The 26426-nt window shown below is 43.2% G+C and overlaps 2 long non-coding RNA genes across 2 annotated transcripts in view; one reads left to right on the top strand and one right to left on the bottom strand.

Moving 5' to 3' along the window:
• LOC120735316 overlaps positions 1-15262 on the bottom strand; it is a 23170-nt gene extending 7908 nt beyond the window's left edge. Inside the window, exon 1 of the long non-coding RNA XR_005696222.1 lies at positions 15233-15262. This is a non-coding gene — a long non-coding RNA (uncharacterized LOC120735316). The remainder of the gene's footprint in view (positions 1-15232) is intronic.
• Positions 1-26426, top strand: part of LOC120735321 — a 27485-nt gene extending 1059 nt beyond the window's left edge. The window contains exons 2-3 of the long non-coding RNA XR_005696228.1: positions 14789-14794; positions 26327-26426. This is a non-coding gene — a long non-coding RNA (uncharacterized LOC120735321). The remainder of the gene's footprint in view (positions 1-14788; positions 14795-26326) is intronic.

The following is a 26426-nucleotide window of genomic DNA, read 5'->3' as shown; positions in this document are numbered from 1 at the left end:
TGTGAGTTAATTTGAAGACAATGATGACTATAAGTCAGGTAAAAAAAATACTATCATCAACCAACAAGGGGAAAACAGTGAGCTTGAAGGACCAAGCTTTGACCAAGGGTGGCTCACTCCTCGGTCTTCTTGCCCAAGGAGTGAACCACCCTGCATGGCTATCAATGTGGTGCAATGAAGGCCATCATACAGTACAGGCCATCCAAGCTGATTCTTAAGTTTTCCTCCCAGGTACCACCTTAAAAATCATCTAGATTAGGATGTGTTGGCTGTTCTAGATCCAATCACAACAAACAGAGAGCTGTTGTGTGTCCAAGGTGAACAGGAAGAATATATACATGCATAAAGTCAATAAAGTCAGAAGGTTTGCTTTAGACTGTGCTGCAGTTTATCATCAAAGACAAACAGGCACCATGCTGCCAACAAATGGCATCAAGTCTGACTTTAGTTTACTTTTTTTTGTTCTTCTTTTTTTAATAAAGATTAAATTTTATAGCAACCACAGCAGAGATGACCAGGGAAGGTGTGCTTGAGGGGATATAGCTACAACAGCTGGTTTCAGACTGAAGATGAACTGAGGTGCTGCACCCAAGTCTGCAGGTTCAGGGAGGGACAAACATCTGCTGCAACCAGATTGGAGTGAGAGGAGAGAGCAGGCCAACAACAACAAAGAAACAACAAACACACTGTGGAAGACCGAAGCAGAGTTTAGTTTAAAGTGGAACTAAGGATGTTTCTCTGGCTGCCAGGATTCACTGAGTAATTCAAATGCTTTCTTTAATGCAGGACCCACCATGCATGTAAAAGCAAGTGTTTCACCAACATTTGTGACTAAAATAGACCTGCAGTAGAAATGTATCTAGGAGCATGCATGTGAATATAAAGTATCAGAACATCAGGCACATGCAGCCTAAGTGTTTAAACAAACACTGATAACATAACAGCAGCAGTGATGATCAGAGTTTATGGTGAATCCAGCGTCTCGAGTACACCGAGTTCTGGAGGCATCAAAGAGGTTACAGTTGTATTGGAGAAATCCCAAAACTTTACAAATTCATACAAAGACAGAAAACCTGGTGAAATAAATTACTGACACAGTTGGATGTTAAAAGTAAAGACATGAGTACAAATGTACTCACAGAGCTTTGTTGGAGGCTTTGACCACTGGCAGCAGCCTCAGAAGAGCCTCCTCTGAAGCAGAGTATTTCTTCAGGTCAAACACATCCAGATCTTCTTCTGATGACAGTAAGATGAAGACCAGAGCTGACCACTGAGCAGGAGACAGTTCATCTGTGGAGAGATTTCCTGATCTCAGGGACTGTTGGATCTCCTCCACTAGAGAACGATCATTCAGTTCATTCAGACAGTGGATCAGATTGATGCTTTTCTCTGCAGACAGATTCTCACTGAGCTTCTTCTTGATGTACTGGACTGTTTTCTTATTGGTCTGTGAGCTACTTCCTGTCTGTGTCAGCAGACCTCGTAGGAGAGTCTGATTGGTCTGCAGTGAAAGACCCAGGAGGAAGCGGAGGAACAAGTCCAGGTGTCCATTTGGACTCTGTAAGGCCTTGTTCACAGCACTCTGGTGGAGAGATTGAAGTTTTGGTGTGTTAAATAATTTAGATTTCTTGGAGGTTGTTTGTTGTTCTTCCAGCAGATTGAGTCCAGAGTTGACGAAGGTCAGATGGACATGAAGAGCAGCCAGAAACTCCTGAACACTCAGATGGATGAAGCAGAACACCTTGTCCTGGTACAGTCCTCTCTCCTCTTTAAAGATCTGTGTGAACACTCCTGAGTACACTGAGGCTGCTCTGATATCGATGCCACACTCTGTCAGGTCTGATTCATAGAAGATCAGGTTTCCTTTCTGCAGCTGAACAAAAGCCAGTTTTCCCAGAGACTCCATCATCTTCCTGCTCTCTGGACCCCAGTGTGGATCTGTCTCAGCTCCTCCATCATACTTGACCTTCTTCACTTTGGCCTGAACCACCAGGAAGTGGATGTACATCTCAGTTAGGGTCTTGGGCAGCTCTCCTCCCTCTCTGGTTTCCAGCACATCCTCCAGAACTGTAGCAGTGATCCAGCAGAAGACTGGGATGTGACACATGATGTGGAGGCTTCGTGATGTCTTGATGTGGGAGATGATCCTGCTGGCCTGCTCCTCATCTCCGAATCTCTTCCTGAAGTACTCCTCCTTCTGTGGGTCAGTGAACCCTCTGACCTCTGTCACCATGCCAACACAGTCAGGGGGGATCTGATTGGCTGCTGCAGGTCGTGTGGTTATCCAGAGGCGAGCAGAGGGAAGCAGTTTCCCCCTGATGAGATTTATCAGCAGCACATCCACTGAGGTGGACTTTCTAGGGTCAGTTAGGATTGTAGTTTTGTGGAAGTCCAGAGGAAGTCGACACTCATCCAGACCATCAAAGATGAACACAACCTGGAAGTCTTCAAAGCTGCAGATTCCTGCTTCTTTGGTTTCAGTAAAGAAGTGATGAACAAGTCCCACCAAGCTGAACTTTTCCTCTTTCAGCACATTCAGCTCTCTGAAAGTGAATGGAAATATGAACTGGATGTCCTGGTTGGCTTTGTCTTCAGCCCAGTCCAGGCTGTATTTCTGTGTTAAGACTGTTTTCCCAATGCCAGCCACTCCCTTTGTCAGCACTGTTCTGATTGGTTCGTCTCTTCCAGGTGAGTCTTTAAAGATGTCTTCATGTCTGATTGTTGTTTCTGGTCTGTCTGGTTTCCTGGAGGCTGTTTCAATCTGTCTGACCTCATGTTCATCATTGACCTCTGCAGTCCCTCCCTCTGTGATGTAGAGCTCTGTGTAGATCTGATTCAGAAGGGTTGGGTTTCCTGCTTTAGCGATGCCCTCAAACACACACTGGAACTTCTTCTTTAAGAGAGACTTGAGTTTAGGCTGACACTTCTGAAGAGCATCTGAATCAAAAAAAGGAAAAAAAGAAGGAAAAATACAAATCTGGTCTGAAGGAGCTATGTGATGTGCTTTGGCCTTTATTTAACCTATCAAGTTTTTAATATACTCATTCTACCAGAAATCAAAAAGGGGCTTCAGGAATTCCTAAATGTAATTCCTGAAAACAGCCACATTAAATGTTTTTCCACATCTGCATTGCTTTGCAGCTTTTCATATGTACCTGATGCCAACATGTGCAGGCTAAACAGGTTTCTGCTTTCTGTGCCTCTTCTCCAAACTTTGTAACCAAAAATAACAACATTGAAGGGTCATAATGTTCCCCACTGCTATATAAAAAAGCATCTGAGAGAGATTCAGTAATTCACATTTAATTCTTGTCGTAAGTTACAATGGCGAAAGACAATGTAAACCCTTTCTGGCCACAATTTACTTCATTATATGTAAATGTGGCATTTTCTTCCATTAAACATTTAAGTCAAATGACCGATGCTTAAAGAGTGTCCTCTTGTTAGAGAAACACTCTGACTTTTCTTTTTTAAGGCAATCAGTTTGCATGGTTTTTAAAAATGTGTCTTGTTCTAGTCCGGAATAAATGTGAACCCGTGGTTACACTGCGGTTCCAGTGTTATTCTGTAGCTATGCGGGAGTCCTCAGTTCCCAAGTCGCCACCTCAGCACCCAGACGCCGCTGGACCTGCCTATGCGTCCACAGACAGGAGGGTTGCCAAACCTTGAACAAAATTAATTTCCACAGGTACACTAGACATCAACCTTTGATCCTAAAATGTGTCTTTGCTCTAGTGTCCTCCTATTCAAACACATCAACCGTCACTGTCACTGTGCTCACACTTCACACACTCAGAGCGCGCCTCACACACAGCCAGAGCGCGCCTCACTCACACAGAACAGCACCCAGAGCGCGCTTCACCCACAATAAAAGCCACAGAGAGCGCTTCTCATCAGCAGAAATTTGCACAGAAACCTCTGAGCTCAACTGTTAGAATTCTTCTGAAACACAACAACCAAAGACCAAATACCCCTTTCTCTGCGCTTATGGCCGCCACAACGGGGCAAAATCGCATCGTAAAAGTGATACCTACGTCCCCTGAAGTTATTACTGATACCATAAACCAGGTTTTGCTCTATGTACTTCTTGGCAAGTAAAATTTTACTTTGTTTTATGACCGCAGCCCTCGAGGCTCGACTGACACCATAAACCACCGTCAAACCTCTATTCAATGTGCTGAAAACCAGCCCCCTTCACTACTGCACTTCACGGCCGCACCACCGGAACACGGCCGTATCATAAACCAAACCTACGGACGTGTTGCGCTTTCGGCGTTGCCAGTGTTCAACTGCACCGTGAGCCAGCATCTGCTTTTCCTTAAATCAACTTCTATTTCATAGCCGCATGAGCAAGGACTTAACCGACACCATAAACAAACTTCAAAACCTCGACTTCAATGAACTGGACTTATGGCCGCGTCTCCAAAAGATATTCTAATGTATTATTGCTACAGAAGCCAGTCTTAGACAAAATTAAATGTGGAAGGTAAAGTGGGCTGCAACTAGTCCAACGTAGTGTCTTATTAGTATCTCGGTAGAAGCAGCTTACTGCAACTAGTCCAACGTAGTGTCTTATTAGTATCTCGGTAGAAGCAGTTTACTTAACACACTGGAATTCAGCCTCAACTTATGTTGTTAGTATCTTGCGCCAAAAGCCAGACACCGACAAATTTAATGTGAAAATACGTGTAGCTCAGCGAACAGATTAATTTGGAAAGCCCAATATGCACATTTGGTATAATACAACAGGCTGTGCTTACCTTTTTGCTGTTAGACCGGTCTTCCGTTCGCCTTGCCCCACGATCTCACCAAAGGCCAAATCTGCACCTCCTCAGCACACCAAAGATCCGGGTCACCAGGCACCAAGTTGTTGAAAATCCCAATCCTTTGAATCTTTGGGCTGAAGGAAGGACAATACTCGGTGTATAAATGCTCAATCAACAGTTCTTTATTTCCATACAATTCAACAACAAAGAGCATTCAAACGTCCGGACGGGAGAGATGCCGGTCAGAGGTTCGGCCGCATGTCTCCAAATGGTGACAACTTTCACAGACTTTTATAGCTTCTAACAGCCCCCACCTAGTCATAAAAACTGCATCTTCACATGTTTTTCTAATTCTTAGCGAGACTGGCTCCTGACCTTGGTTCCCAGTCCTTCTGCCCCACAGAAGGTGGGCGTATGGAATGTGGTTTTATCCCTTCTCCCCAGACACCAAGTCTCCTGCTTACAACCTTCTTCATATGAAACATTCAGCAATAAAACATTTCAAGAAAACAGTGTAAGACATTCACAGCCGATCAAGGATACAGAGTGATGCACACTTTATCTAATGAACTACAAAATGATTATGTTCTTTTATTCAAACGTATAATGAAGACTAAACTACATACATAGCACACCATCTGAACTAAAGGATAATATATGACCTACAGCTGTTAACATAATTCAACTACATTGACTATGGTCATAAAATAACATGTTTTACTACTAGTCTCAACACTTAAGAAAATTTTTGACTTACGAAAGACCCTCAGGAACGGATTAATTTCGTAAGTCGGGGTTCCCCTGTATTCTAACTTTGTTCAATTAACACTTCAACATCTCATCAACAAATCCTGAATTTTAGGGTGTGTAGGGTTAAAATGATGCCAGCTTAAAATGAAACTGAAGAAAAAATTGAAACTGAAAAATAATATTGTAACCGATGCACAGATGATCTGTATAGCTTACAGCTGTTCTTGTCACAAACAAGGATGCAGTGGACTCAATTGCTCGAACTATGTACAATTTATTGAAAGGAAAAGGAACTTAAACAAGACTGGGTCTAACAGAAATTATTCACAGGAACTGAGGGAGGCCCGAGGGCGGCGAAACAAACGTTGAACACAAGGAGAACACGGGCGGGAACTTCTGCAAACACAGGAGAAAGGTTTTACTGAATGGGAAACAATTAAAGGGCAGAGGTGAATGGTACTAGTGGAGAGTCTTGTGCTTACTTGAAAACACCAGCTATTAGGCGGGGAAGGGGTTGTCGTGGGAGTGTCCCAGGGATGGTTGAGAGTGTGGGGAAGCTGGTCCAGGTTCCAAGGTGTCCAGGGGAGTTGAATTATGGGCTGGAGGGCAGGTTGAGGAGAAGGTGAGTGTGAAGTCCTAGGGTTCTAGGCAGACTGGAAAATGGGAAGGAAACAGAACCAGTGCTGCTGATGAATCTGGAGAGCACAGGAGACGGAGAACACATTAACCCACGATCCAGGTACACAGAGTCCAAGCATAGAGGAGGCCAAGTTTACCACGGGTGGTAGCAGGACGAACTGGCGAGGAGTGGCAGGCAGCGCTGGCTTAAAAACCCTCTAGATGGAGGCCCGGAAATTGGAAGCAGGTGATGAGCTGGCCAACTCCACCCCCGGGGATGGACAACAGGAACCTGGACCACACCCGACCAGACACTCCCACGGCATATGACAGTTCTATATTGCTATACAGACGGGCAGACGTGGGTAGAGTATCCAAAAATTGTACTCAAGTAAGAGTAGACTTACTTTAAAATATTATTACTCAAGTAAAAGTGAAAAGTAGTTGTCAAAAAAGTTACTCAAGTAGGAGTAAAAAAGTACTTGGCGAAAAGACTACTCAAGTAGCGAGTAACTGTTTGAAATGTCCGATTTATTTTATAAATAAATGCTATCAGACAAACAAAAACAAATAAATACATATACAAATTTTAGTATTTTCGACAGGAATATATGTAAAAAAACTCAACAAAATAAGGCACAACAATTCTAATTTCCAGATTTCAGTTTATTCACAACATAAAGCTTTTTTCACCAATACCTGCAGTAAATAATATAAATATATGAACAGTGCAAACAATTTCCAGTGACAAGACATGCTGTAAACTTTATTAAGTTTAAACTTTATTATTATTATTTATTATTCTAAACTTTATTCATTTTTGCTCCATATGGCACAGCAGCCTCAGAGAAAACAGTAGAACGAGGCATCTTCAACATATGTTCATACAAGGCAGCTCAGTTTACCATAAATTGTATGGGTGTGCATCTATTTCTGCATATTTAGCAAAATGTGCCATTTCTTCACTCAGTGAGGTGATGGTTAAGCTTCTGCAGCAGTTTGCTCTCAAGGTTCTTTCTGTGAAGCTGTAGCTGTTTAGCAGAGAACAGGAGTCCTGCATGACTGAGAAGTCCTTCACAAGCTCCAGATGCAGGAAGAGCTGTACTGACTTTGATCGAGAGCTTCTTGATGTGAGGAACGCCATGCAATAGATCCACACCTCCAGTGAATGGACATGAAAGGTACCTCTCCAGTTCCTCTGCTTCTGGCTTTCCCGACCCCATGGATCCATCATCTTAGTCGGTTAGGCTGCTGTTTGTGCTGCCTCATCCAGCTCTGTGTCTAGGTGATCTCTGATGAAGTGGAGACCTGTGGAAAGATGTAAGGTTTTCAAAAGGTCAGGGGCCCGTTCTTCGTACCTCGCTAAGTAGGTTAGCTGGATTAGATTGTTGACGATTTCGCGTGATCTTGGATCGTTCGGTTCCCCAAAGCTCATCCGGGACTTGCTGCCATAGCAACAGAGCCGTAAGCGTAAACCTGCTCGGGAGCAGGTTTACTTTATGTAAACAGGATTAGATCGCGGCCACGCAGGTATGTCCGCTTCATTTATACGAAAGCAACAGCAATATTCCACCACTGTTTCACCATAAATAAATAACATTAATGTAACTAAAGATAATGCAGCACTTGATCCATTTATTGATTTCACACAGATACATACAGGTCATTTCCTAAAAAAGGGAAATGTACTATTAACATTCTATTACATGTATGTGATTATTTCAGATGTAATTCATATTTCAGAGTAGCAATTGCAAATTACTTCGTGTAATCAAGATGAGAGACCACGGCTATAAAAGCGAAGGTGGATTTGGGAAGTCTGTCGCAGCCATGTCCTGTCCGTTTACGCGAGCCACCCATTGCGGAAGGTGCAAGATTGATAAGGAGAGTCCTCAGAATTCAGCGTATATTGCGGGATAGACAGGATCCTTTAGCTCAGCGCGACAGTGTGCTCATTGAGAGATATCGATATTCCCGTGAGGGTATTATTTACTTAACCAACTTGTTAACGAGGGGGTGCAGGACCACCACCTGTCTTTTTGTGCTCTGCCCTTTTCTTGGTTGCTGTTATGAACAAACAAACAGATTATTTCAGGGTCTCTTTCCAAGAGACTAAAAGCAATATAAGTGATAAATATTACCATTCTGTAGAATATTCTTATATTTCACTTTTACTTGTTCCCATGTTCTAGTGGGTCCTGTTGTGGCTCTAATGTGAAAGGGGATATAATATAACATAATATAATATAATGTAATATAATATTGGATAATATAGTGTAATATAATAAATCTACCCTACCGCCTACTGGTGTTGGCCAGAGGGGCCGATGGCGCGATATGGCAGCCTGGCTTCTGTCAGTCTGCCCCAGGGCAGCTGTGGCTACAACTGTAGCTGCCTCCACCAGTGTGTGAATGTGAGAGTGACTGAATAGTGGCATTGTAAAGCGCTTTGGGTGCCTTGAAAAGCGCTATATAAACCCACTCCATTATTATTGTTATTATTAAATTACTTACGAGTTTAATTTGTCAGCAACTTTCTGCCAGCCCTCTCTCCTTGCTTTTGCAGCCTTTGCAGTGTTCCCTTGCGTTCTGAATAAACTCTGAAACTCCTGAAATCCCTCACTCAGGAGTTCTTGCTCTGCTGCCGAAAAATACCGAGCGCGCTCCTTCGACATTTTCGCCGACCAATCAGAGGGTTGCCGATCAATGTTTCTACTATCGATGCGTAGCCCCTTTTACGACACCCAGTGATCTCACATTACTTCATCCAGCTGTTCTGATCGTCAACAGCAGGTGTGTTCGGGGAACCGGATTAGCGAGCTCACGGTTAGCGCGATGGTTAGCGCGATGGTTTGGTCTTGGATGTGTCATTTGATCTTTGATGTGGTAAGCGAGGTACGAAGAACGGGCCCCTGATCATTATAGTGCTGTATACACTGCCAAGCTGCAGATGTTTGGCAGGACAATTTGATCACACTGGAGATGTTTTTTACTAACTCTTGTTGAAAAACAAAATCTTTTCATTCATATCCCGCATTCCAGATCAAGTTTAAAATAAGAACGCGTGCAAGTACGAAAATGAGAATTACGTATATTGTAATAGGTATATTGTACCTACATGATAGTATATTGTACAAACATGAAAAGTGTATTGTTAGAACAATAGTATACTATTATAATAAACTTTTCACGTTATAATGTGACATAGCTCTATTTTTCTTTTGCCTGGGTGGCGGCTCTACGCTTCCGTACTACGCTTCTGTATCCAATGCTTTTCAATGTGGCCTCACAAAATTATTATGACTACAACAACCATGAAAAGAGCTGGATGGACATTGCTGCTCAATCACAGCTGCCTGGTCAATGTTTTTCATTAGTAATTTAGCAAAGTTGATGGTGTCTGTGTCTGTAAGACAGAGAGAGGGAGAGCGAGGGACAGATTTTGTATGATAAGCTTCATGTTATGAATGCACAGTTTGAATGAACAGCTTTAATGCTGAACTCAAACATAACATAACTGGAAAAACTCAAAATAAACTAATACCGGTGGACTGACAAAACACACAGCAAAATAAACGGTAGATCGCGACACGGACACAGAGAAACACAGGGCTTAAATACACAGAGGGAGCAATCAGGGAATGAGTAACAGGAGGGAAACACAGCTGGGACAAATCAGAACTGACGAGACCAAGGAAGCGTAAACTGAACACACTGAGATAAGACAGAGACCTTCAAAGTAAAACAGGAAACACATAACACAGACTGAACAAAGACACAGACTCACATGCAGGCACTACAGAGGGAACAGAGACGTGGGACCAGGGCAGACAAAGACACTGACTGAACACGGGGATATAGGAACTAAGGATACACAGAGACGCGAACTAGACAAGGGAATACAGGTGATAGGGGAGACAGAGCAACTAGAGAAGACAGAGACATAAACCATAAGACAGAACTCAAAGAAACCAAAGACTAGAAAGTAAAAATAATATAATAAACTCAAAAACCCTGGGTCAACGACCCAGGCATCCTAACAGCATCGTGACCTATGAACTTCTAACCTCTGCGATTTAATTGTACAGTTTGAGCAGGAGCTGAATAACGTGACTGAAAAAACTCGCACAGTGTTTGCCCAGCTTAATGCAGACTGTTTAAACTAAACAAGCTGCTCTTTCACATAATAAACCCTGTCAGCCGCAGTATTGCCTCTGTTTTAACAGTTAAAGCAGTAGAGACCAGCTGTTTGCATGTGCGTGGAACTCTAGTGTCATTAACCAGGCTAGCTGTTAGCTTATAGCTCACGCTAGCTAACCAGTGAGCAGTTAAAAGGACAGCTGAAGCTGCACAAAACACCCACAAACTTATCTCACTACAACGTAGCGCCGAAAATAGGACTCGCAGCTCGGGCTCGACACAGCTGCTGTAACACAAGTCTGACATCCAGCTAACCACAGCTAAAAAGATACTTAGAGAAAACTTACCGTTTCCTCAGGTTACACGAGCTGAGTTGTTTCACGCTGCCAAGTTGGTTTGTTTTGGCTCCCGCTGAAGACATAGCTGTTCTTTTGTGCTGCTTTTAAGCGAAACATTCTTTGTTTGTGAAGAAAATGCTGTTCATCCTCTTCAGCTCCAGCGTAGGCAACTGGCTCTGCCATGTTTTCATGTGTTTCTTCTTCTTCTTCTTCTCCTACATTTTAATGGCGGTTGGCAAACAACTTTTAGGTGCATTTACCGCCACCTTCTGGAAAGGAGTGTGGGTCGGAACGGTTTTGCAACCTACAGTCTCGGATACACACCCGTCAATCGTAAAAAGCCAAACACTGCCTTAAAAACAACATCCCCTGCATCCCTTTGAAATATGTCCCTCACCCTTAGTTGAACACTATTTTGTTGCAAGTCAGACTTCAATCGTTCCCTTTCTCGCTTGTACTTACCGCACTCCAACACAACATGCTCAAACGTCTCCTCCTGTCCACAGAAGTCACAAGTCCCTGTGTCATGTTTGCCCATCTTTTTAAGCGTGCTATTCAAGCCTGTGTGACCAAACCTTACTCTCGAGATTATATCCTCGTCTCTTCTACTTCGAAAGCCCCGTCTACATTGCCTGACTGTTCTCTGCATGCTATAATAATACCTGCCTTTCCCATCCCTGTTCCATTGTGCCTGCCACTTCACCTTCAACTTTACCTTGATTAAACTTTTCACCTCACTCTTACTATATTTGATAGTCAAACCCACACAACTTCTTCTCGCTGCACCTTTTGCAAACTTATCAGCCTGTTCATTACCATCAACACCAATATGCGCAGGAACCCATAAGAATACCACTTCTTTCCCTCTATGTTTAATCCTATACAATAAATGACATATCTCAAAAACAATATCTTGTCTAGAGTCCGAAGACATATTACCTATACTCACCAGTGCGCTGCTAGAGTCTGAGCAAACCAAATACCTCCCCATTGGTGCGTCCTCCACCCAGTTCAAAGCCATTAAAATTGCTACAAGCTCCCCAGTATAAACTGCCAAACCATCTGTAATTCGTTCACTCACCATATAACTTATGTCTGGGAGAACAAATGCAACACCCACTCTGTTATCCAACAGTCTTGACGCATCAGTAAAACTCTTCACATAACCTGAGTACCTTCCCACTATATGATCTTGTACCTGGCTTTTAGTCACAACCCCTCCCTTACGTAGCAAATAAAAGTCAGGAATTATTTGGTCATATAACCAAGGTGGCAACACTGACAAGGCTACTGCTGGGCTACGTCCGTGCAACTAAATCCATCTCATCGACTTCTTTCCCTATAGTCCACCCGAAACTTCTCCAGTGACCAGTCCCATTGTCTGGTTCTTGGCAAGGCTTAAGTACACTCTGCGCTATATGACTGTCACTATGTCCCTTCAAATTTGCCCAGTAAGTCAAAGCAATTTGACGCCTCCGTAGTTCTAATGGTTGCTCCCCCATTTCCACCTGCAAAGCAGCCACTGGAATAGACTGAATAGCCCCACAACACAACCTCAGAGCTTGATATTGAACCCTGTCCAGGTCAGTCAGCAAAGTTTTAGCCGCTGAACCATAAACCAGACACCCATAATCCAGCACTGACCTAATGAGACCTACATATAGAGCTCTCAACGCAGTCCTGTCCGCACCCCAGTCATTACCTTTTAAACACCGTAAAATATTCAGAACCTTTTAACATTTCTCAGTCATTTTCCCAATGTGTGTTTTCCATGTAAGCCGTTCGTCAAACCAAATACCTAAATACTTAAAGCAATCAACCTTGTCTATGTCTCTCCCATACAACTTGAGACTCAACTGGCAATGCAGTCTCTTACGCGTAAAAATAATCATTTCGTTTTCGAAACAGAAAACCTAAACCCCCATGCCAGAGCCCAACTCTCCACCTTTTGTAATTCTCGCTGCATTTTAGCCATGGTGAACTGTAAGTTTCGTCCTCTCTTCCAAATAACTCCATCATCAGCAAATCGAGTGATCTATATCACCAAACACCTCATTAATCATTATGGAGAATAATACTGGACTAACTATACTGCCTTGCGGAGTGCCATTCTGTACATCATATCCTGTACTGAACTCCTTACCTATTCGCACAAAAATCTTCCGTCCAGTTAAAAAACTTTCAATCCAGCTATACATCCTCCCTGTAATACCAATCTGACGCAACCTGATCAGGAGCCCCTCTTTCCACATCATATCGTACGCCTTCTCGACATCTAAAAACATGGCTATTACAATCTCCCTATTCACTTTGGTATGCCTTATTTCATGCTCTAGACGCACAGCCGGATCTATCGTGCGTCTCCCTTTTCTAAACCCACTCTGGTACCACTTGATCTTATTAGTAGTTTCCAAAAAGTAAAGTAATCTGTCATTCACCATCTTTTCCATTATTTTCCCCAAATGTGACGTCAAAGCAATAGGTCCATAACTTTCCGCCAAGGCTGGATCCTTTCCTGGCTTACATGTGTTTCTTCTTTCCGTGTGTCGCTACTTTGATACGCTTCGGCGGCTCTGCCCGCCACAGTTTCAAACTGGTCATGTGACTGCATGGCCACATCTGATTGGTAAAAAAGTTACTGGAAGCTCCACCGGAGGCATGTTATCTAATTAAACTAATTATTTTTTTTAAAGTAACGAGTCGAATTTTGGGAATGTAGCAGAGTAAAAGTACCGTTTCTTCTTCACAAATGTACTCAAGTAAAAGTAAAAAGTATTGTGCAAAAAGGGTACTTTAAAAGTACATTTTTTTTCCAAAAACTTACTCAAGTAAATGTAACGGAGTAAATGTAACTCGTTACTACCCACCTCTGCAGACGGGCAAGTATACAGGTATACTATGAACAAATATACATATATAAAGATGAAGCACTGTGAGGTAAACAGATCTACAGAGTGCTATGAAAATATCTACAGTAGTGGAAGCGTAGCTCTCTGAACAGACTGTAACAGTGTACACACTATAACAGAGACTACACCATGTCAGTGTCCTAAAACTACAGCAGTAACCAACGTGGTGAATGTTGATAATGAAAGGATCATGGTCACTGGGAGGAGGAGTGTAGAAGGGTTAGGTGAGTGTGGATGGAAAGGCTCAGCGGGGACTGAGTTCAGTAGGGTGACAGCTGTGGGGAAGAAGCTGTTCCTAAACCTGCTGGTTTTAGTCTGAAGGCTCCTGTAGCGCCTCCTGGAGGGGAGGAGGAGCTGGAAGAGTTTATTGGCAGTATGAGAGGAGTCTGAGAATGATGCATACTCGGCATAGACATCTCTTCTTGTGGACATCCTCAATGGCAGGAAGTGGAGTCCCTGTGATGTGTTGGGCGGTTTTCACCACACGCTGTAGTGCCTTGCGGTCAGCAACAGAGCAGTTCCCATACCAGACTGTGACACAGTTGGTCAGGATGCTCTCTATCGTACAGTGGTAGAAGTTACCCAGTATGGCATTAGACAGGTGATTCTTCTTCAGAGTCCTCAACAAAAAGAGGCGCTGATGGGCCTTCTTGACCAGGCTGGAGGTGTCAGTTGACCAGGACAGATTCTCAGAGTTGTGGATCCCCAAGAACTTGAAGCTAGAGACCCGTCCAAGGATGGAGTTGAATCCATACTAGGGCTGCCACAAACGATTATTTTTATAGTCGACTAGTCACCGATTATTTTTGCGATTAGTCAACTAATCAGATCATCATCCGTTGGATGTAAAACTACAGCTTATTGTACCAGCAGCATCTGCTCTTATATAACTATCATTAGCTTACAGCTTTAAGTGTTTAAGGTGCTAACTAAAAATAAAGACAAGATGATAGTTTATTGAATTTTAATGAAATCTGCAGATTGTTTCAGTGAAGTTTAATAAGCTCCTTGCTATCTAAAATATAACAGGACACCGGAGTAAATTCTCGAGCATCTCACACTTCTGATAATCAGCTGTCTGCTTGATGTTTATTGAGCTGTGTAAAAACTATAACTTTAATCTCAGCCAAACCGATTTACTCAGGAACAAATAAAATACTAAAAAAAGCCAAACAATAACATTTTTAAGTTATCTAAGTGACTCATATATCATGTTTAACCTGAGTAGTGAAAGACGGCGGTGGGTTTGAAAACGGTTTGCCGGGAGTCCGGTGTTCTCATGGCTCTAGTGAGCCTAGCCCCCGGCTAACTATCGAGCTAGTGGGTAACAGACGTCTCCGAAAACGTCGGAGCGCTTTTGAAATTATGTGGTGTCTTGATAAACTGAGCAGATATTTGAGGTTTACACAGCTACATTCTCGCCTGAAAGTATGTTAAACGTTTATTTTACTTATGTGAATTCTTGTCTTTTTTGCCAATAAATAAAATGGGCTTGTAGCCTATAGACTCAAGTTTCTGCACCTGAAATTAATAAAAAAAAATAGTTGGCACAAATTAGTCAAACACAGCCTGTTGTTAAATGGTAAATGACATGACTCTTATATAGCGTTTTCCTACTCTCGTGGAGCACTAAAAGTGCTTTATACAACATGCAATATTAACCCATATTCACACCAGCTTCTTAGAAGTTTCCATTTAAGCATTCACACACAGCGATCGTGGCTCAAGAGTTGGCAGTTCGTTTTGTAATCGGACGGTTGCCAGTTCGAGCCCCGGCTCGGACAGTCTCAATTGTTGTGTCCTTGGGCAAGACACTTCACCTGTTGCCTACTGGTGGTGGTCAGAGGGCCCGGTGGCGCCAGTGTCCGGCAGCCTCGCCTCTGTCAGTGCGACCCAGGGTGGCTGTGGCTACAATATAACTGCCATCACCAGTGTGTGAATGTGTGTGTGGATGACTGAATGTAGTGTAAAGTGCTTTGGGTTCCTTAGGGACTAAGTAAAGCGCTATACAAATACAGGCCATTTACACATTCATACTGATATGAATACATACAGCCACCACTGATGTATTACAGTTAAAGTAATTGTTTGTCTTTAGCAAAATGTAGATAAAATATTGTTGCATGTTCTCAAAAGCACATATGATGAGCTGTGTTAATGTGCCAGCAACATCTTATAACAACTTAATGATAATACATGAAACAAAAATTTTTTTACTTACTGCAATACGGGCAGAATCAATTATCCGGCAAACATTTCTGTTTTTCAAGACAACTTCTGCCCACTGGCTATCCAATGATTCTGCTTTTTCTTTTAGCTTCTTTTTGCTGGACAGACTTCCGAAGCAGACATAGCAGGTTCTTCTGCTTGCCTGATTGGGAGTCTGGCAAGATGTACAGGGCCTGAATTTGGGGCGTGTCATGTTGAAACAAAGAATAATTACACACAGAAAAGGCAGCAGACAGACAAAAGGCAAATTATAGGTTAACCAGCACACTGACAAAAACAAAAAAGCTGAAGAGTTAAAGAGACAAAAATGTGGATAGAAACAGAGAGACAGACCAATAAGGACAGCAGTAAGAACAGATACAAACAGACTGACGTGGCTCTTAAAAGTGCCTTTAGGAGTTTTTCAAAAAGCAGATGTAGGAAGCAATAACGGGCTGATTGATGAAGAACCTGTTTAGGAAAAAAAGTATTCAGAATTCAGAAGCACCTTATAAATAAATATATACATTAAACCCTCTTGTAACGATTTAGATAAACCCTGTTTACTGTCCATTTGTATTTCATTTGCATTTGCAGCATAGATGATCGGTCTGCTATTTAATGATTATGTAATGCTGTTATTAAGTTTTTAATCGAGAGAGAGAGAGAGAGAGAGAGAGAGAGAGAGAGAGAGAGAGAGAGAGAGAGAGAGAGAGCCAGAAAGAAAGAGCTAGATTGATAGATAACGTCTATCTTGAATTTGAGCATCAACCCAATCTGGCAACACTGACCCTTATTAGAACACTCAAACTTTACAAAGTGGCAACAACAGCAAACGTCAGCACACACTTCTCTATCACTGTACCCTGGATGATGATATATGATAAGCTTAACTTGATTGGCTAACAGAAATGAATTTAGCTAGCTTACAGCACATGTGGTGTGGCAACATATATGCTATTAAATGTTAAGTCATTCGCTGTTCCACGAAATTGCTAATCTTAACCCATAGAACTGCTAAAAGCAGCTTTGTGAGCTCACTGTTTCGGGTTTTTTTTTTTTAGTTTTAAATAAGAAAAATAATTTTTAAAAATCTACAGATTCAGATTCGTACTCACCTGTGGTACGATCGAGTACGGTGACGTCACTGCCGCTCATCTAATATGATAAAAAAATAAACTTTCTCAAAAAAAACCAAGTGAGTCGCTGTGAATTCCTTAACAGCAACAACAGAAAATGTTTTTGCCTAATAAAAAAGCTGTTCTTTTTAATTTGTTTTATTTTATTTTATTTAATACGTAAGAGCGTGATTAGCCAAAGAAGACAGTAAAATGACTGCATGTATTCAGAGGAGTTGGAGAAGATATGTTACAGCTGTAGAAGAATGATCGACAGGTTAAAAATGTAAATGGATTTCCAAATATGAAAAGGATTGTAGAACAGTTTATAAAACCGGTGCAATAAATTCACCCAATCGCTAGCTGTGCCATTACCCAGCATACATCACTCACTTCATCAATGCAAGAACCGATACACAAATAACAGCCTGTAATTAGTTTTATTTGCAGTAATTTTCTCTCAGATAGTTGCCTACATTATATAATTTATTGTGTTCAGTATAGGTCGTTACAATGTGACTTGGAAAATGTCTAAATATACCGTGTTACGGATTCAAATATTGGGGATGGATACAAGAGGAAAAAACACAATAACAACACTGGTCCGGCCGGGTTAAGTCAAACGATGATTTTAATGATCACACGCGTGGGAGATGGACACCGTACGCAGACAGCATCAGATCTCAAAATGGTGGAGCATTGCTCAAACTCTTATAGCCTCTGGTGCCCCCACCTTATCATAAAAGCCTAAACATTCACATGCTTTCTCTCACACGGTGCCTAAGCTACGACCTTGGCTCCCTGTTTATCTGCTCCTGCTGAGATGGGGCAGAAAACTCCAGTATATTCTGTTCTCTTCTAATCAGACAAATAAGGCGATGACTTTCTGCGAACAGTATTTCTTATAACTCAGCAGTATAATGCATCATATAACAATATCATTCATTCACAATAAATCAGCAGTCTAATGTAATGCAAATCAGTTTAACAAATGCAATAGTTATCAGCTTCTTTCAAATTCAAATTCAAATTTTATTTGTCACACACACACAACCATACACAGTATGACATGGGGGTGAAATGCTTGTAGCTGTACAATGCCCGACCATTAAATGACAGAAGAAAAGTTTTACAATTTACAGTTTACTACAAAAATTTACAAATTAACTTAGGAATTTACAGTAAAGAATGTGCAAATAGCAGAAGAGATTATAAAGATAAGGATTATAAATTATAGGAATTATAGGATTATAGGAAATGTGTGGTGGTGCGTGTGGTGACGTGTGTGAGAGTCCAGTCTTATAGTGACGTGTTTGCGAGAGTCCAGTCCTACACCTGGTTCAGGGCCCGAATAGCCTGGGGGAAGAAGCTCCTCCTCATTCTCTCTGTTTTGGCTTTAAGGGAGCGGAAGCGCTTCCCAGACCTCAACAGTGAGAAGAGTCCATTGTTGGGATGGGAGAGGTCCATCATAATCTTCCTAGCTTTGGACTTGCACCGCTTGGTGTAGATGGACAGCAGGTCAGGGAGCTCTGATTGAATGATGCGTTCTGCCGAGCGCACCACTCTTTGCAGATCTCGTCTGTCCTGCTTGGTGCTGTTCCCAAACCAGGTGCAGATGTTTGCCGTCAGGACGCTCTCGATGGTGCAGGAGTAGAAGTTCTTGAGCACCTTCAGTGGCAGATGGAAGTCTCTAAGTCTTCTGAGGAAGAAGAGACGCTGACAGGCTTTCTTAACCAGGGTGTTGATGTGGCAGGACCATGACAGGTCCTGAGTGATGTGGACACCCAGGTATCGGAAACTGTCCACTCTCTCCACTGGCGTGCCACTGATGATGAGGGGTTTGTAATTCCTCGCCTGCTTTGTAGTGAAGTCCACGATCAGCTCCTTAGTCTTGCTGATGTTTAGGAGGAGGTTATTCTCCTGGCACCAGGTCTCCAGGTTCCTAATCTCCTCCAGGTAGGCCGTCTCGATGTTGTCGGAGATCAGGCCCACAACAGCAGTGTCGTCAGCAAACTTGACAATGGAGGTGGTGTCGGATGTGGCTACACAGTCATAAGTGTACAGTGAGTACAGCAGGGGGCTTAAAACACAGCCCTGAGGCACTCCAGTGCTGAGTGAGATGGAGGGGGAGACTTGTTTTCCTACCCTCACTGATTGGGGTCTGTCTGTGAGGAAGTTGAGGATCCACTGACACAGTGATGAGGTGAGTCCTAGATCTGTCAACTTGGTGAAAAGCTTAGAGGGAATTATTGTGTTGAATGCTGAACTGTAGTCCACGAACAGCATCCTAACATAATTCCCTCTGCCAGTGTCCAGGTGACTCAGGGATGTGTGGAGCAGGTGAGATATGGTATTGTCTGTGGAACGATTAGTCCGGTAAGCAAACTGAAGTGAGTCGATGGTGGCAGGAAGTGAAGAATTCTTCTAATTCAGGAGAATAATGCAAACTAAAACTACATAATAATTCACAGTCTTTAATTAGGGGTCTAACATGGCATAAAATAATATTATAATCCCACAACCGACAACAGGCACTTCCACGGCAATCTCTTCAATCGGAGGACCCTTCACGTCAATTCCTGACGCGAGGGGGGTACCCTGCGCGTCCATAAGTGCAGCAGAGGGAGCCTGACCATGCGTCACACGTTTGACGAGTTGGGAGTGAGAACGTGTTGGTTCTGACACACAAAATATCTTCTGCTTTAACTCGTCTCTCTTTTTTAGTTTGGTTGTCGTGTTTTTTACTCTTTATTCCTGTCAGTGTCAAATATGAGAGCAAACTGTTTTGTGCAGGAGCCAAACCAACACCAAGCTGACCAAGAGAACCTATAACACCACCAGAATTTATTATCCAGACTTTACTGACAGATTTATGTGCAAGTAAAGCTGTTTTTTTTTTTATTACCTTCACTGCTATCAGCCAAGGAAGCATTCGTTCTTGGAAGTTCACCAAACGAGTAAATCCAGTTCAGCAGAGTTCCAGTTTGTAGCACAGCTGATCTCTGTGACGCATCAACAGTAACAACAGTAGGGGTGGGCCATAGAAACCATATACGATAGAAATGATATAAATTTGGCCAACGATAGAGATTTTGACTATACCGCTCTACCGCATGTTGATGATGTCATCAAGCTGCGCCTGTTTTGGTCGAAAGCATCGCAGCGGCTACAACCATTAATCATCTGCAAATTATGCCGGGCGACAGTCACAGCAAAGAGATGAAGCACTCTTGAAATATGGGCAAAGCCAAAAACTACTTTTAACAGATTTTTGCAGCCAAAATCGGTTCGAGGTCAGTAAGCACAACCAGAATTCATACATAAGTTAAAAGTGGACTCAGTCTTGTCTGATTTCACTCTGTTTTTCACTGAGCAGGTTTAAGTTTTATTAATGAAAATCAGCAGAGCTTGGTACTGATGGAAGAACCTCCTCTAATCGCTGTCATTCAGAGTGATCCAACCTGTTTGTGAATGCAGCTCACAGACTCTCCACATTTCCACACGACTTAAATGGTAAATGGTAAATGGCCTGCATTTGTATAGCGCTTTACTCTACATTCAGTCATTCACCCAGTCACACACACATTCACACACTGGTGATGGCAGCTACATCGTAGCCACAGCTGCCCTGGGGCGCACTGAGAGAGGCGAGGCTGCCGGACACTGGCGCCACCGGGCGAGTCCCTTCATGCATCGTTGACCAACGTGGACGTGGTGGAGTAACAGTTGTGGAGAATGCAACAGCTGAGGTTTGAGAAAAGGAGCCAATAGCCAAGGTCAGTGGCTCTCCTACTTCCTCATAAGGAAACTTCTCAGGTGGATGTCTTTCTCTGTCAGAGCGCCTCCACCTTACTGGCTGTGGTGCAGTGAGATCTGAGTCAGTCTTGGTAGGAGTCAAGTCAGGTTCATCAATCACAACATGGTCTGAAGACCAAGCACCTGAGTGAACATAGTCAACACGACTTATGCCAAAGACTTCAGGTGTGTCAGGTTGGTGGGTTTGCCAATACCAGGTAAGGACATTTCTGGTATAACAGTGTCAGAGAAGTTCTGACGTGCACTGTTGGGGTTCCTGTTAGACTCTCTTGGTAAACCTCAGAGCCTGATGTCTACAAACCAACTGTCCTTTGACATTTTTAGATGTGGGGTCAAAAGCAGAGCTGATCGAGGATTTCAGTGATGGCTCCAAATATCTAACCTGCACTTTTACATAGCAGCTGCTCCGTCTGTCAGTAATTTAAAAACTTTTAATGAGCTGCTGTTTCTCACTGACCGTCAGCTGTAGCTGAGCAGGATATCATTGCATTTGAATCCTCCTCGCTCTCTTTAACCCGAGTTCCTTCTGATTGGTTTCTTGGTTCTACAAAGAGAGTCTGCTGCCTGAGGGCCCCACCTCCTCCTCCACCTACTGCTGTGGACATTTACAAAACGTCAATCCAAGAACAATTGTCTGGTTTGTAATAGATAGTCATTTTTTATTAGAGTCTACAGCAGGAACCAACCTGAACCTTGTTATGAGCTGAATCAGTGCTGGACTGTAGAACTGCTGTTTCAATGGCTGCTGCAGGAACTAACATGGAAAGGTGTTGAGCAGCTTTCCAGCTCTAACATAGGAAACACAAGATCTGCATCAGAGTTTGGACACACTGGAACCAGACAGTTTTGTCTCGGACTTTTATTTCAGCATCATCGTTTGGGTTGAATTAAAACCTTTCAGCAACGCTAACCAGACTTTACGAGGTAAACGTGTATCTCCAAGAAAGTCTTGCTAAGAGTCGTGTGTTCTGGGAAACAACAAACAAATCAGTGGCGTCAATAAGGTTATGTTTCATGTAATACTAATTCTAAAACTGAATATATTGCATAGTGTCCCCCCTCCACCAGTAACAAATGGTTCAGCCCATAGCAGGACCGGCTTTTTTCTTGTTTTCAGTAGCAAGCGATGCTTATGATTGCGCCAGAGCACATTTTGAACAACACCATGGGAATTTCGGATTTCACACAGGTGGGTGGATGTTACACTGTGGAAATGGAAGGAAGGTGAGTGTTATTAACCCTCTGTGGTCCACGGACACGCTGCACCTCCAGATCACATGACTGATGTAAGCTGACAAAGCAACAAGCTGCAGCCGCGCTGAGTCTCTGTTTCAGCCACATTGAAAGTTCGGACTTCAATGTTTTTAAATTTTAATTACAGGCCAGTAAATCCAGAGTTATGATAATATATATCAGCCACGCTTTTTTCTAAACACTGTCCTCACATTTGTGTGTGTTTTAAGCGTTTTCTAAGGATAGCGCCAAAACAGTAAAGAAAGGAAATAAAGCCACGTGTTTCCTATCGGTGGAAAAATGCACCATGTCGACCAATTTAAAAAAAGTCAACATGTGGGATTTGGTTGTTTAGGAGGAGGGAAAAGTTTTGGGAGTGACGGTAACAGGGCGAGCGAGACAGAGCGAGAGAGTGAGAGAGAGACAGAGCGAGCGAGTGAGAGAGAGAGAGAGAGAGAGAGAGCTTTTAGATGTGGGAGATTTGTGACGTTTAGTGTGGAGTGTATACTTAGTGTGTTGGGTTGTGTAGCTGTTCTGTTGCGTAGTCGTTTTGTTTTGTGTGTCAGTGAGGGCACTAATGAATGTCACAGAGGCACATTTGTAAACACTGCCACTAAGTAGAAAACCAGCGGAGTGATACACCTCCTGTTGTCAGGCCTGCAGGTTTATCTCTGTGCTCTTCTGTCTTTTGGTGGACAAACTTTTTTTTACTGACACACATCATAGGTGGGGCATCTTATTGCGACACCTGATTGTTCTCTTATTTTAGTTTTAGTAATATTTTTAAATGGGTAGAAAATGAAAAAAACAGCAGGTGTATTGGCTGCATTTTTAGATAAATGGTTTTTTATGTTTACAAAATGTACGATTTATATTTGCATTTCAAGTTATAAACATTTATTCAACATGTCTGAGTTTTTTTACAGTAAAAATACTACTAGGATTTTAGGTTCTTTGTGTGATTTCAGATCAGTAATAGTTATATTAATAGTAACACTAATGCAGTATGTCAGTGAAAAAACAACAAGTTGAGCTGAAAAGATACCAAACAAGGCAACAGGGGGAAAAAATAAAATGAAACAATCTTAGGGTGAAATACAAACGTAAACTCAAAAGGAGTCAAAAATGTCCGGTTGTATTTCAGACCTCAGAGGGTTAATCCAACAAATCATAAAAAATAGGTTTAAATTTTTGGGCTACATATTTATTTATCATACAGGCTGTACAGTACATAACATCAAAACTCACGTTTTATGTAACTAAAGTGTGTAATCATGTGGGCTACAGACAATAATTAAGTTATAGACTATATTTATATGAAAAACGTGCATACTTACTGCATTTGAATTATTTTAACCATATGTAACCACCTGCATATGTGTTTGGGGAAAAGAAAGGCTTTGATTTTGCCACCCCAAGAAAATTTCTCTAGATCCGCCCCTGACTCGAAGCGGCCGCCGGTCTGAGTGTCAGGTGAACTGAAGTTCAGGTAAGAAGTTATGACCTGCAGTCTATCTGGGTCAGATATAAACCAAGTTTAGGTGGAAAAGGGTTAGATTTTGCCACCTGTAGAAATCTCCCAATTCTTTGAATCTTTGGGCTGAAGGAAGGACAATACTCGGTGTATAAATGCTCAATCAACAATCATTTATTTCCATATAATTCAACAGTCAGAGCATTACAACGTCCGGACGGGAGAGATGCTTGCAGAGGTTCGAAAGGCATGTCTCAAAATGGTAGCAACTTTCACAGACTTTTGATTTGATTTCTTTGCCACCCTAAGAAAATTTCTCTAGATCCGCCCCTGGTCTTGCTGCAACAGATGGAGCTCCCGCAGCCAGGGGAAGGAGTACTAGCGGTCCAGAAGCAGCGGCCAGCCAACCACTGCAGAGGCCGGCCACTTCAGAGAAAGCCAAAGACGGGACCCTGGACCCCAAGAACCACCCGACACCTGGGGGAACCCCGACCGCGCAACTAAGAGGAACAAGCCATCCCCGGAAAACAACCCTTATAGGAGCAGGCCAGCAAGTCTCGCACATGTTTTGACATCACATCCTGTGTCGTGCGACACAGTCGAATTGAATTTGTGGAGAGAACTTTGCAAAAAACAGTTTACCGGAAGCCCACACACACAGACCAGTACCTCCTCTTTGACTCCCATCACCCTTTGGAACACAAACTTGGAGTAATTAGGACCCTACACCACCGGGCAGAACATGTTCCCTCTAAGCCTGAAGGAAAAAGAAGGAACACACACATGTAAAGGAAGCACTCAAAACGTGCGGCTATCCTAAATGGGCGTTCTTAAAGTCAGCAAAGAGGCACAGAAAAGAAGACCAGACACCAGCGAGGGAGGATAAGAAGGACAGACGCAACAACATTGTCATCCCCTATGTAGCCGGTGTATCAGAAAAACTCAGGAGAGTTTTCTCCAAGCATGACATCCCAGTGTATTTCAGACCCAGCAACACGCTCAGACAGAAACTGGTTCACCCGAAAGACAAAACGCCAAAAAACAGACTTAACAACGTGGTGTATGCTGTACAGTGCAGCGAGGAATGCTCAGACCTCTACATTGGAGAGACCAAACAGCCACTTCACAAGCGCATGGCACAACACAGAAGAGCCACCTCCACAGGACAAGACTCAGCAGTCCGTCTGCATCTTAAGGATAAAGGACACTCTTTGAGGATGCCAATGTTCACATTTTGGACAGAGAGGACAGATGGTTTGAAAGAGGAGTGAAAGAAGCATCTATGTCCACTGTGAGCGACCATCTTTGAACAGAGGCGGGGGTTTACGACACCAACTCTCTGCCATCTATAATCCAGTTTTGAGATCCCTTCCCAGACGCCTTAACGCCCACTCACATCCTGGGCCATCTGACCTCAGGAATTCGCATGATAAGGTGGGGCCAGGTTTCACAATGAACATACTCGAAACTCTGGCTGATTGGGACCCACACCCAGTTTCACACCTTGGCTCAGGCGATTAGAGGATCATCAGGGGGTCCTTTTGTCCCTCTGCGGGGGGTTACTCCCACTAGGTTTATATCTGGGACTCTCCACCATTTGACCTTAGAACTGAAGAAGCTTCTCGGATGAGAGGTGAAACGTCTTCAAGCAACTTAAAGAAGTCCAGACGCTTTTCTTTGCAAGCTCCTTTGACTACGATGACCTGGATGACTGAGAACCTTCACAGACAAGCCATTAGTCCTGTTATTGCGCCTGTTGATGTGGCCAATGAAATGTCTCCATTACTTGTGTTGACACCAGGGTGTGGCATTCCACAGGTGATGGTGGCACACTGTTCAGTCTTGGTGTTGGATCCTGATGTGTGGAGCCGGGGCTTTGGCCACAGCTACTTTCCCCTGTAGACCAAGCCCCTGTAGAACAGGCTGCTTACAGCACCCCCTGGTGGTGTTAAAGTGGAGGAGAGCCATGAGTGAGAGATGATCTCTTTCCTTTGGCTCTGCTGTTTGTCCTCATATGATCCTTCTTCCTGGCAACAGTGGGATGCATAAGCTGGTTCTCATGGTCACTGCAGTGTCGCTCTCCTGCTCAGCCAGAACATTGAGACTTCTGATTTCTTGGGGACGGGAATGATGATGAAGGATGTGGGGACCACCAACTGCTTCAGGAAGAGGTTGAAGATGTTGGTCAGCACATGCTCTAAACCATGACCTGGAACACCCCCAACACATCTGGAGAGCACTGAAGTCTGAGAAAGCAGCAAGTGTGTAAATCCGTGACTCCATAACCACAGACTGGGCTCTCTTTAAAAGCTGGAGAGGAAATTCTCACTCACTGGGACACTGATCTGCACCATGGAGCGGTCCCATCAAAACATTATCTCAGGACACCACGAGCAACACACTGGGGAGGGGAATCATAGCCAGAGACTCAGCTTTGTCTCTGTTTTCTTTGTACTATTGTAGGGTCTTTACCTTACAAAGGAACAAAAACAGAAAGTAAAGAGGCGGGAACAACAATCCTGGGAGACTGCCAACAAGCCGACTGTTTTCTGAAATCACACCCTGCACCGCACTTACGGTGTGTTCACACCGACGCGACCAGAGCGTCAGCTTTACATGTAAAGTCAATGTAGAAGCGTGATGATCCGCGATTGCGAGTCCCGCCAAAATTTGGAAGCAGATTTGCGTCGCAAAAATGCAAAAGCGCGAAAAACGCAGCGCGTCTGGTGCATTTGACTCGCGAATAAAACCACACGCGTCACTTTTTGTGTTGCATTCTGTGCACACGCGCGTATCGCGTCTACTGCTCGAGTTGGAAAAATCAGAACTCCAGCATCAAATTGCGCGGCGACAACCAATCAGGAGCCTGGTGACGTGGCTGTGACCTAGGTCAAAGGGGCAGATCCAGCCAAAGCCCTTCATTCTTCAATGGAGGGAAGGCTAATCAACGCCGTAGCAAACAACCCGGAGCTGTACGACACCAGGTGCTTTCTGTGCCGAGACAGGAATATAAAGGACGAGCTTGGAGGAAGATATGTGAAGAGATCAGGCAACCT

Source organism: Simochromis diagramma, unplaced genomic scaffold (genome assembly GCF_900408965.1).
Source record: "Simochromis diagramma unplaced genomic scaffold, fSimDia1.1 OVJJ01000439.1, whole genome shotgun sequence".
NCBI lineage: Eukaryota > Metazoa > Chordata > Actinopteri > Cichliformes > Cichlidae > Simochromis > Simochromis diagramma.
This window is presented reverse-complemented; position numbering and strand designations above follow the sequence as displayed.